Below are 11491 nucleotides of genomic sequence, written 5' to 3'. Positions count from 1 at the left end.
TCTCACTTGTGGACATTGTTAATGTCCTATTTCTGGGCCTGATTCTGTGAGATTCCAATCTAGTGAGAGTGGGACTCAGGAAGTGACCTTTAAATAGAATCTCAAGAAATTTGGATGTAGAGGTTCATGGACAATACTTTGAGAAACATCACTCAGATCCCCTGAAATGCTACACAGTTTTACAAGAATATGCATTTCTTTGGGAGAGAGTCCCTACTTTTCCTATTCTCCTTGATGCCCCCAAACCCAAAAGAGTTTAAGAATTTCTGTTCTCTCTCCTCTGCCTTCCTTCCAAAAATAATTGAGGTTCTATTCATTATTTAAGGTCAAAAGCACAGCTAAGGGATTTCCCTAGCGGCCCAGTTGTTAAGATTCTGTCCAATCCAGGAGACACAGTTTCGATCCCTCATCAGGAAATTAAAATCCCACATGCAGTGGGGCAACTAGACCCACATACCACAACTACCGAGCCGTCCAGCCATGACAAAAATATCCCACGTGGTGCAACGAAGATACCATGTGCCCCAATTAAGACCCAACAGCAGCCAAATAAAAAGTCATTTGAAAAAAAAGCACAGCTAATTATTGTTGTAGTGAGTAAAACACTTTGTAAAACTCATTAATGGTATAGACTGGAAAGCACTGGCCGAATTTTCAGTCCCTCACAGGTTACCAAGGAGAACCCAGTGCTTTACTATTGCAGTACATTGAATATAAATCGAGTGGCTTGATACACCTGTAACTAACACAAAATATACTAAATCAACTATACTTCAATTAACAACAACAACAACAACAAAAAACAACAGAAAACTAGTGGCTTCAAAAAGTTAACATGGATCCTACCAATGGCATTGACCAAACACATAGTTAAACTTTATTCAGTTGAAAAAGTGTGTCTATGTTGTCATTCAATGCCACATAAATAGTACTGGAGTCTATCTAGAAAATTTAATGCAGGTTATTTGACGACTTTGTACTTTTATTCAATATTTTAGTAAGTTGACATAAGCCAGCCTTCCTTAAATTTATTTCACCTTTCAATCTTTTAAAAATGGTTTTTGTCTTTATAAAATGTTAGAGGAGTTCATGAGTTGTGATTTGGATTTAGTTCAGTTCAGTTCAGTTCAGTCGCTCAGTCATGTCCGACTCTGTGACCCCATGAGCCACAGCACGCCAGGCCTCCCTGTCCATTGCCAGCTCCCGGAGTTTACCCAAACTCATGTCCATCGAGTCGGTGATGACATCCAACCATCTCATCCTCTGTCGTCCCCTTCTGCCCTCAATCTTTCCCAGCATCAGGGTTTTTTCAAATGAGTCAGCTCTTTGCATCAGGTGGCCGAAGTATTGGAGTTTCAACTTCAACATCAGTCCTTCCAATGAACACTCAGGACTGATTTCCTAATGTGGTCCACTGGAGAAGGAAATGGCAAACCACTTCAGTATTCTTGCCTTGAGAACCCCATGAACAGTATGAAAAGGCAAAAAGATAGGACACTGAAAGATGAACTCCCCAGGTCAGTAGGTATCCAATATCCTACTGGAGATCAGTGGAGAAATAACTCCAGAAAGAATGAAGGGATGGAGTCAAAGCAGGAAAAAAAAAAACAACAAAAAACTAGCTATGGATGTGACTGGTGATGGAAGCAAGGTCTGATGCTGTCAAGAGCAATATTGCATAGGAACATGGAATATTAGGTCCATGAATCAAAGCAAATTGGAAGTGGTCAAACAGGAGATGGCAAGAGTGAACGTCGACATTTTAGGAATCAGCAAACTAAAATGGACAGGAATGGGTGAATTTAACTCAGATGACCATTATATCTATTACTGTGGGCAGAAATCTCCTAGAAGAAATGGAGTAGCCATCGTAGTCAACAAGAGTCCAAATGCAGTACTTGGATGCGATCTCAAAAATGACAGAATGATCTCTGTTCATTTCCAAGGCAAACCATTCAATATCACGGTGATCCAAATCTATGCCCCAACCAGTAACACTGAAGAAGCTGAAGTTGAACGGTTCTATGAAGACCTACAAGACCTTTTAGAACTAACACCCAAAAAAGATGTCCTTTTCATTATAGGGGACTGGAATGCAAAAAAAAAAAAAAAGAAAGAAATAGGAAGATTTGGATTCAACTAGGCAGTAAAATATGATTTCAGATTAATTTCTGGAAGGAATTAAATTTTGATTTGTATATTTTCTTTAAATGTATTATACATTAAGCAGTTAGAGAAGTTACTTGTTTATTTTAGTAGCTATGAAGAGTATAAAAGGCACTACCCTGGTGGTCCAGTGGCTAAGACTGTACTCCCAATGCAGGGGGCCCAGTTTTGATCCCTGGTCAAGGAATTAGATCCCACATGCCGCAGTTAAAGATCCTGCATGTCATCCTGAGCCAGGGATCGAACCCAAGTCTCCTGAATTGCAGGCAGATTTCTTACTGTCTGAGCCACCAGGGACGCACAATACCTGGTACAACCAAATAGATAAACAGAGTGAATATCTTTAAAATGTATAAAGCATTTAAAAAAGATGCATCACATAGACCAACGCAAACCAATAGCCAAGTTACTATTAATATTTGTTGAATAAATAATAACATATAGCATGGCTATTATTAGTTATTTAAGCAGGTTGTACACCAGTTCACCTATCAAATACTTCCTATTAAAAGATTAGTCATCTCTGATACTCTTAGCTGTGGCACACTATTTCTTAAAAATAATAGCAAATCCATCCATAACACTTATTGTGTCCCAGACCTTGTCCTAAGCATCTTCCTGTTACTAGCTCATTTATCCTTGGCAATATCCCTGTGAGGGAAGTCATGTTATCACTCCCATTTTACAGATGAGAAAACTGATACAGCTGAGTAGCTGAGCACAGCTAATGTACAACCACGCAATGATTGGAAACCACCAGTCTGGCACTAGAATTTTATCTTTTTAACTACTATGCTATAGTCTCACAATAGAAACTATTGTAGAAAAAAAGCCACAGAATCAATTACATCAGTATACAAAAAAATGAAAATGAAATCTATGTCCCCAAAACACGATACCTTTTAACAGCCAAAGATCTTGTATCATTCTTTGATATCCTTGAATTAATATTTCTATTTCACTTCTCCCACATAATTTTATCTTAATGTAAAACATTTATCCTTAAAAACATTTGTTTATTCAATTACTATACTCTGTAACAAAACATGTGTATAAATTTAAATTAATTATCTGGGCTAATACAAAATTTATCAATATGACATAGATTTGTGTCTTAAAGATAAAAAATAAAATTCTGCTATAAATGTATTTCTCAATGATGGAGAAAGATAAGATTCAGTTTATTCAATCTTATGGATAAAAATTACTCATTGTGTGAATGAGACAGATTCAACATTAAACTTACTTTTCATTCATTTTTATAGATGTAAACACTGAGAAACCCTATTGACATAAATAAGTAGGTGAGAATGAAAGGATTTTTGTTACAGCATTATAATTTTTTCCAAGTCATATTTTTAAAAATCATTGTGTTCTAAACATTAAAATTAGACTGGTGTCCACATGTGAAAAACTCACTATGAGAAGTTAGCGTTAACTTCCAAGTGTTTTTAATAGTCTTTCTATTCTCTTCTATGCTTTTTTTTCCTTTCCAGTCAATCATGATACTCTCATTATTATACTGGATTGGCCATAAAGTTCATTCAGTTAGTGAATACAATATTCAGTGAAGTTCTTCATGAAAATAAGAAACATGTCTTTTACTTCTACTTAAAACAGAATGAACTTTTTGGCCAACTCAATAGATTTTGAGGGTATTTTGATTTTTTATCAGGGGTAAATCCCTCACTCTCATTTTCCTAAAAAAACTTTTTTGGCTCCTATTTACTTTTCCCAAATCAAGGTTTCATGATCAACTTGTCAATTTTGTAAAATTCTGGGTTGGGATGCTTATTGCAGTACACTGAGTTTTAGATGAATTTGGGCATATTTGATATTGTTCCAATACTGAGTCCTCCCATCCAGGAACCCAGCACACCTGTCTGTCTCTGCAAGGCTTGTTTCATGTCCCACAGTGAAGTTTTACAGGTTTTGTTTCATGGGACATATATTTTGACCACTTTCTTTCTCCCCTCTTCCACACTTCCTTCCTCTTCTCTCCCTCCCTTCTTCCTTCCTTCCTTTCTTTTTTTTCCTCTTGCCATCCAAAATAGATTGTAAACCCTTGTCAAACTGGAAATAGACTTCCTTTATAACCTCCTAACCGTCCTATAGCCTAGGACAAAGCTATGCTAGAACCGTTGCTAAGGAAAGAAAACTTGCTGAATAAATAAATGAATGAAAGACCTGATTCATAAACTAGAAACACAACAGGAAGAATCGGGGGTAGATTCCTGGAAAAGATTCAAAGGAATTATAGTTCCTTAAAACTGGATGATAAAGTGTGGCTTAATTATACCGCATGGCAGGTTTGACAAGCTATTTGATATATTTTTTTTAACCAAAGAGAAGACAAAATGACCTGGATATTAAACAGATTTCTCCCAGTATGGATTCACTCAGAGAGCCAGAGGAGATAAATCTATGCTTCTCATTTCCTAAGGCTCTGAGAAAAATGCTAAAAGTCTTTCCACTTGTGAGGATTCCTAAAACACTGTTTTCACTGAACATCAAGGATCTTTTAAAATTTTCTTTTAAAAAGGATGTGTGGAGAGTTCCCTGGCAGTCCAGTGGTGAGGTGAGGATTGGCACTTTCACTGCTGTGGCTCAGGGTTCAGTCCCTGGTCAGAGAACCCACAAGCCATGCTGTGCAGCCAAAATTTAAAAAAAAAAAAATTATTTTTTAATAATGAAAAGGATGTCTACTGCCTAAATGTCAAGAACTTAGTTGGTCTTTTAAATAAGGAACATGTTAAACACAAAGACTAACCAGTGGTGAAGTGGTGAAGGAATCTGAGTGGAGGCCCTGGGTCCATCTGTCTGCCCCACCATCCCCTCAGGCTCAGTCCGCTGCCTGGAGGACCTTCTCACGCGGAGGCCCGTCCTCCTTTCCCTACCTTCCACCATAGTGGACAAGGTCAGGGTCGGGGAGGCTGGTGGGCGTCGCCGTGGACTAGGAACCAGCCCGAGCCTCTGCATACGGTATGTATGTGTGTGTGACAGACCCCTGGTTAGAGTGGAAGGAGACTTCCAGGCAGCAGGAGCCCATTTCGGGAGTGTGTGGAGACCTGATGATCTTGGTGGGTCCGTGTCCTTTAGGTTTCAATCCCAAAGGGAGGCTGGGGAGATGCCACCAAATCCTCAGTGACTGTGACCCAGGAGTTGAAGGAAAGCCCAGCACCTTCCTCGAGAGAGACTCTGATCGCCAGGCAGCTCTGAGCCAGGTTCCCTTCCCTGCACCCAGCCCAGTGCTCACTGTGCACCCCTTCCCCTGCACAACCCAGCCTGCCCCTCCGCTGCCTGCTGCACCCAAACCCGAGCCTACCCAGGGGACTGTGGCTTCCCGAGCCCTCTTCCCGGGGCCCTTATCTCTATCCTGCCAGCTGTGCTCTTCTGCCTGCAGGTGGAATTGGGGTCTCCTTGCCCCTCGAGGCCACTTTCAAAGTGCTCCCCTCCCCCCACCCAGCTTTGAATCTGACGTCGTTAGATTTGCCTCACTGTCCTTTGCCCTCATTTCACAGAGATTTTAGCAGCTGCGCCCAGTCGTCTCCAAGAGCAGTCTTGTCATAACTGAAGTCATTTTAATGTCCATTTGGCTCAGCCTGCAGCTCCCTAGCCCTCGGCTCCTTAATCTCCTTTGTTCTGGGATTTTGCCTTTATCAAAGGTTGACCTCACTTGTAACAGTAAGTCCTTCATATTCCCAATGGCCAGCATCCTCTGGCACCGCCCCTGCCACCTCTGGTTCCCTAACACCTGTCATTGCACTGAGGACCACAGCCCCTTGACCCACCTAGCCTCATCCCCTCAGAGCCTGTTACTCCTTCTAGCTTAGATGCACCCTTGGTCAGTTAGTATATCACTCCCCTGAACTATGTTGTAATTGTCCACCTGCTGTATCCATCCTCTTTTTTCCAAAATGATAGAATTGTAGATAAGCATGTAGTTGGCCATCAGATCAGATCAGATCAGATCAGTCGCTCAGTTGTGTCCGACTCTTCGCGACCCCATGAATCGCAGCACACCATGCACACTGCATTTCCTGGGCTTCCTTGAATTAAATGTGGCCACGGGACTAACATTTTATCAATGCAATGTGACTTCCCAGGTGGCCCAGTGGTAAAGAACTCTCCTGCCAATGCAGGAGAGGGTGGTTCTTTCCCCTGGATCCAGAAGATCCTCTGGAGAAGGAAATGGCTACCCATTCCAGTATTCTTGCCTGGAGAATCCCATGAACAGAGGAGCCTGGCGGGTCCATGGGGTCACAGAGAGTCGGATATGACTTAGTGACTAAACAGCAAGGGCAGTGCTTCTTCCCTGTGCTTTCTTCCCCCTCCATATGACAGGTAAAGATGTACCTGCTCCTCAGTCTTCAGGATTCAGATGGGAATAAAGCCCTGTCATGAAAGACGAGAGAAGGCCCTTCCCTCCACGCCTAAAGGATCATCTAAAGCTGAGGCCCAGTGACCTGGAATGGTCACTTGTACCTGTTGCCTGAAATAGAAATAAAATCTGCTTTAAGTCGCAGAATTAATGTTGGGTTGCTTTGTTGCAGCAGCCTAGCTTGGCTCTGAAGAATACAACTCTCAATGCCCTGGGCTCTCCCTTGCATCTCAGTACTCACCTGGCATGACTACAAGCCTGGACATCCTACCTCTTCCTCCCCTGAGCTCATTCATGGAATCTAGCCAGAGAAAAGGGAAGTCCCCCAGCTTCACTCTTTTTTTAAAAAAATTTTAATTGGAGGATTATTACTTTACAATATTGTGGTGGTTTTTGCCATACATTCACATGAATCAGCCATGGGTGTACGTACATGTGTTCCCCATCCTGACCCTCCCTCCCACCTCCCTCCGCATCCCATTCCTCAGGGTCACCCCAATGCACGAGCCCTGAGCAGCCTGCCTCATGCATCGAACCTGGACTGGCGATCTATTTCACATACGATAATATACATGTTTCAGTGCTATTCTCTCAAATCATCCCACCCTCGCCTTCTCCCACAGAGTCCAAAAGTCTGTTTTTTCTCTGTGTCTCTTTCGCTGTTTCACATATAGGGTCGTCGTTACCATCTTTCTAAATTCCGTATATGTGCGTTAATATACTGTATTCATGTTTTTCTTTCTGACTTACTTCACTCTGTATAATAGGCTCCAGTTTCATCCACCTCATTAGAACTGATGTGTTCTTTTTAATAGCTGAGTAATATTCCATTGTGTATATGTACCACAGCTTTCTTATCCATTCGTCTGCTGATGGACGCCTAGGTTGCTTCCATGTCCTGGCTATTATAAACAGTGGTGCAATGAACATTGGGGTACACGTGTCTCTTTCAGTTCTGGTTTCCTCAGTGTGTATGTCCAGCAGTGGGATTGCTGGGTCGTATGGCAGTTCTATTTCGTATTTTAAGGAATCTCCACACTGTTCTCCATAGTTGCTGTACTAGTTTGCATTCCCACCAACAGTATAAGAGGGTCCCCTTTCCTCCACACCCTCTCCAGCATTTATTGTTTGTAGAGTTTTTGATAGCAGCCATTCTGACCAGCGTGAGATGTTACCTTATTGTGGTTTTGATTTGCATTTCTCTGATAATGAGTGATGTTGAGCATCTTTTCATATGTTTGTTAGCCCTTTGTATGTCTTCTTTGGAGAAATGTCTGTTTAGTTCTTTGGCCCATTTTTTGATTGGGTCACTTGTTTTTCTGGAATTGAGCTGCAGGAATTGCTTGTATATTTTTGAGATTAATTCTTTGTCAGTTGCTTCATTTGCTATTATTTTCTCCCATTATGAAGGCTGTCTTTTCACCTTGCTTATAGATTCCTTCGTTGTGCAAAAGCTTTTAAGTTTAATTAGGTCCCATTTGTTTATTTTTGCTTTTATTTCCATTACTCTGGGAGGTGGATCATAGAGAATCCTGCTATGATTTATGTCAGAGAGTGTTTTGCCTATGTTTTCCTCTAGGAGTTATATAGTTTCTGGTCTTACATTTAGATCTTTAATCCATTGCCTCACTCTTGACTGATGACATTGCATTCTATTTCACTGAGGGAGCTGAAGGCTCTGGAAGGAAATTTCAAGAAGTGCCTACCTCCTGACTCTCTGGCCTCTTACATCTGCGCCGCACCCCCTGCCCCCCGCCCACCCTGTGCCACTTTGCCTCCTGTTGCTGAGGGTTATCTGCCCATTTTTCCACTTTTGCACTAGACCTCATCCCTCCTTGTCTATTCAGAGACTTTGCCCCAGTCATCCTCCCTTCTCTCTTGCATCATCAGATTTTCTCTCTTTGCTTCACCTTCCCCAGAGTATACAAGTATTTTTTCATTTCTCCCACCTTGAAAAAAATCCAAAATCCTTTCAAGTGTCCTTCCCTTCTGGCTATCATTTTATCTCTCTGCTCCTGTTTATCTATATTTCTTGAATTTAACTTCTGTCTTCTTAAATTATTTTGAAAAATATCAGCATACACAAAAGTAGAGAGATAGTATAATGAACCCCCATATATCATTACCAAGTTTCAGTGATTGTAAACATTTTGTCCATCTTATTTCATGCACCCTCCTTGCCTAAATCTGGAAAATCTTAAACCAAAATCCAAGACATCATATCATTCACCTGTAAATACTCCAGAATACATCGCTAATAAATAATGACTGTTAAAAATGCCAGTCACAACACCAAGATTGTAAAATAAATCTAAAAACATAATCAGAGTTTGAATTTCCTAGATTGTCTAAAAAATATTTTTAAATAATAGATTGACTCAACTTAGTCTCTAAACACATTGTATTTAGAGGCAGTTTTTCATCTCTCACAGTTTTTCCCCCTCCCCCTCTTTCATGCCATTTCTAAATGTTTTTGTTTTGTTTTACAAAGGTCATTTTTCCTGTGGAAGTCCCCACATTCTGGATTTGATTGCCTACATCCTCATGACTTTGTCCAGTCTGTTCCTTTCTCACCTATATTTCTTATAAGTTGGTAGTAATAAGCACTTTTTAAATAATTTTTAAAAGTCAAAGTTGATTTACAGTGTTGTGTTAGTTTCAGATATATACCAAAGGGATTCAGTTATACATATAATATAAATATTCAGTTCAGTTCCGTCGCTCAGTCGTGTGCGACTCTTTGGGACCCCATGAATCACAGCACGCCAGGCCTCCCTGTCCAACACCATCTCCCGCAGTTCACTCAGACTCACATCCATTGAATCGGTGATGCCATCCAGCCATCTCATCCTCTGTCATCCCCTTCTCCTCCTGCCCCCATTCCCTCCCAGCATCAGAATCTTTTCCAATGAGTCAACTCTTCGCATGAGGTGGCCAAAGTACTGGAGTTTCAGCTTTAGCATCATTCCTTCCAAAGAAATCCCAGGGCTGATCTCCTTCAGAATGGACTGGTTGGATCTCCTTGCAGTCCAAGGGACTCTCAAGAGTCTTCTCCAACACCACAGTTCAAAAACATCAATTCTTCGGTGCTCAGCCTTCTTCACAGTCCAATTCTCACAACCATACATGACCACTGGAAAAACCATAGCCTTGACTAGATGGACCTTTGTTGGCAAAGTAATGTCTCTGCTTTTAAATATGTTATCTAGGTTGGTCATAACTTTCCTTCCAAGGAGTAAGCGTCTTTTAATTTCATGGCTGCAGTCACCATCTGCAGTGATTTTGGAGCCCCAAAAAATAAAGTCTGACACTGTTAGTTATATATAAATATTATGTCATATAATAAAAATAAATATTATTTTTTGGATTCTTTTCCATTGTAGGTCTTTACAAGGTATTGAATATAGTTCCCTTTGCTATACAGTAGGTTATTGTTGGTTACCTATTTTATGTATGATACTACATACCTCTTAATCCTAAACTCCTAATTTTTCTCTCCCCCCTTCCCCCTTTGATAACTGTAAGCTTGTTTTCTATGTTTGTGAGTCTATTTCTGTTTTGTCAATAAGTTCATTTATAACACTATTTTAAATACTACTTGTAAGTGATATCATATATTAATATTTGTCTTTCTCTGTCTGAGGTACTTCACTTAGTAATCTCTAGGTCCATCCATGCTGCTCAAATGGCATTATTTCATTCATTTTTTTTTTTTTTTTGGATGAGTGGTAGTAACATCTTGAGGCTTGATTCTCTGCTTTCTGGAATCCATCACAGTCTCATGTTTACTATATTGCCATCCCAAACTGTTTGTGGTCAGGTTCCTTGATGACCCGTGTCACTACGACATATGGAGTGGCCCACGCTCAGGCTCCTCTTCCTGCTCCACCCCCTTGGTGACCTCCTTTGTCTGGCTCACAGGCCTTGGCACTGGGTTCCACTCTTCCCTACTCGTTGCTCCTTCCCAGTCTGTACTGTGGCTCCTCTGACCACTCCTACGTCCACTTGCTAGAGGATTCTTTTTCATTTTTTTTCTTTGTGTGCACTAACTTGGTGCTCTCATCCAGTTCTCAGGCTTCAGCCATTTTATACGTGCTGATTTCCTAATTGTATAACTTTGGCCGGATCTCTCCAAACCCCAGATTCATGTAGCCAGCTGTTGAGCTGGTATTTCCATTTCTGTGTTTAACGAGCACCTCAGCATAATCCTGTCCGCGATTTGACATCTGAGCTCCTTCCTGACCTGTTCCTCTGTTAGATGCCTTCCTTGCAGTTGATAGCAATGCCTTTCTTTCCAGTTCTTCAGTTCAAAAATCTTAGAGTCATTCTAGATTTTTCTGTCGACCCCAAATAGAATCTGTCACTAGTCTAGGTGACTCTACCTTCAAAATATATCTACATTCTGGATATATCCCACACCTCTCCTGTTTTTGTTGTCTCTTACCTCACACCATTGTTCCTAACTGCTCCATCCCACTCCCTTGTTCTTAGCATGGCAGCTTGAGTGAGTTATCAAAAGTGTAGGTCACCCCTCACTCCAGTCAGAATGGCCATGATTAAAAAGAACAGAAATAACATTGTCAAAGATGTGGGGAAAAAGAACCCACCTTCACTGTTGGTTGAAATGTAAATTGGTGCAGGCACTTTAGAGAACAATATGGAAGATCCTTTAAAAAAAAAACAAGACTAAAAACAGCTAGAGTATGATTCTGTAATCCCACTCCTGGGCATATATCCAAAGGAAATGAAGAACACTGGTTTGAAAAGATACCTGCACCATAATGTTCGTAACAGCACTGTTTACAATAATCAAGATATAGAAGCAACCTAAATGTAAATCAGGAGAAGGCAATGGCACCCCACTCCAGTACTCGTGCCTGGAAAATCCCATGGACAGAGGAGCCTGGTGGGCTGCAGTCCATGGGGTCGCTAAGAGTCGGACAC

This window comes from Bubalus bubalis, chromosome 17 (genome assembly GCF_019923935.1).
Source record: "Bubalus bubalis isolate 160015118507 breed Murrah chromosome 17, NDDB_SH_1, whole genome shotgun sequence".
NCBI lineage: Eukaryota > Metazoa > Chordata > Mammalia > Artiodactyla > Bovidae > Bubalus > Bubalus bubalis.
The sequence above is the reverse complement of the archived record's forward strand: the minus strand, read 5'-3'. Positions refer to the sequence as shown.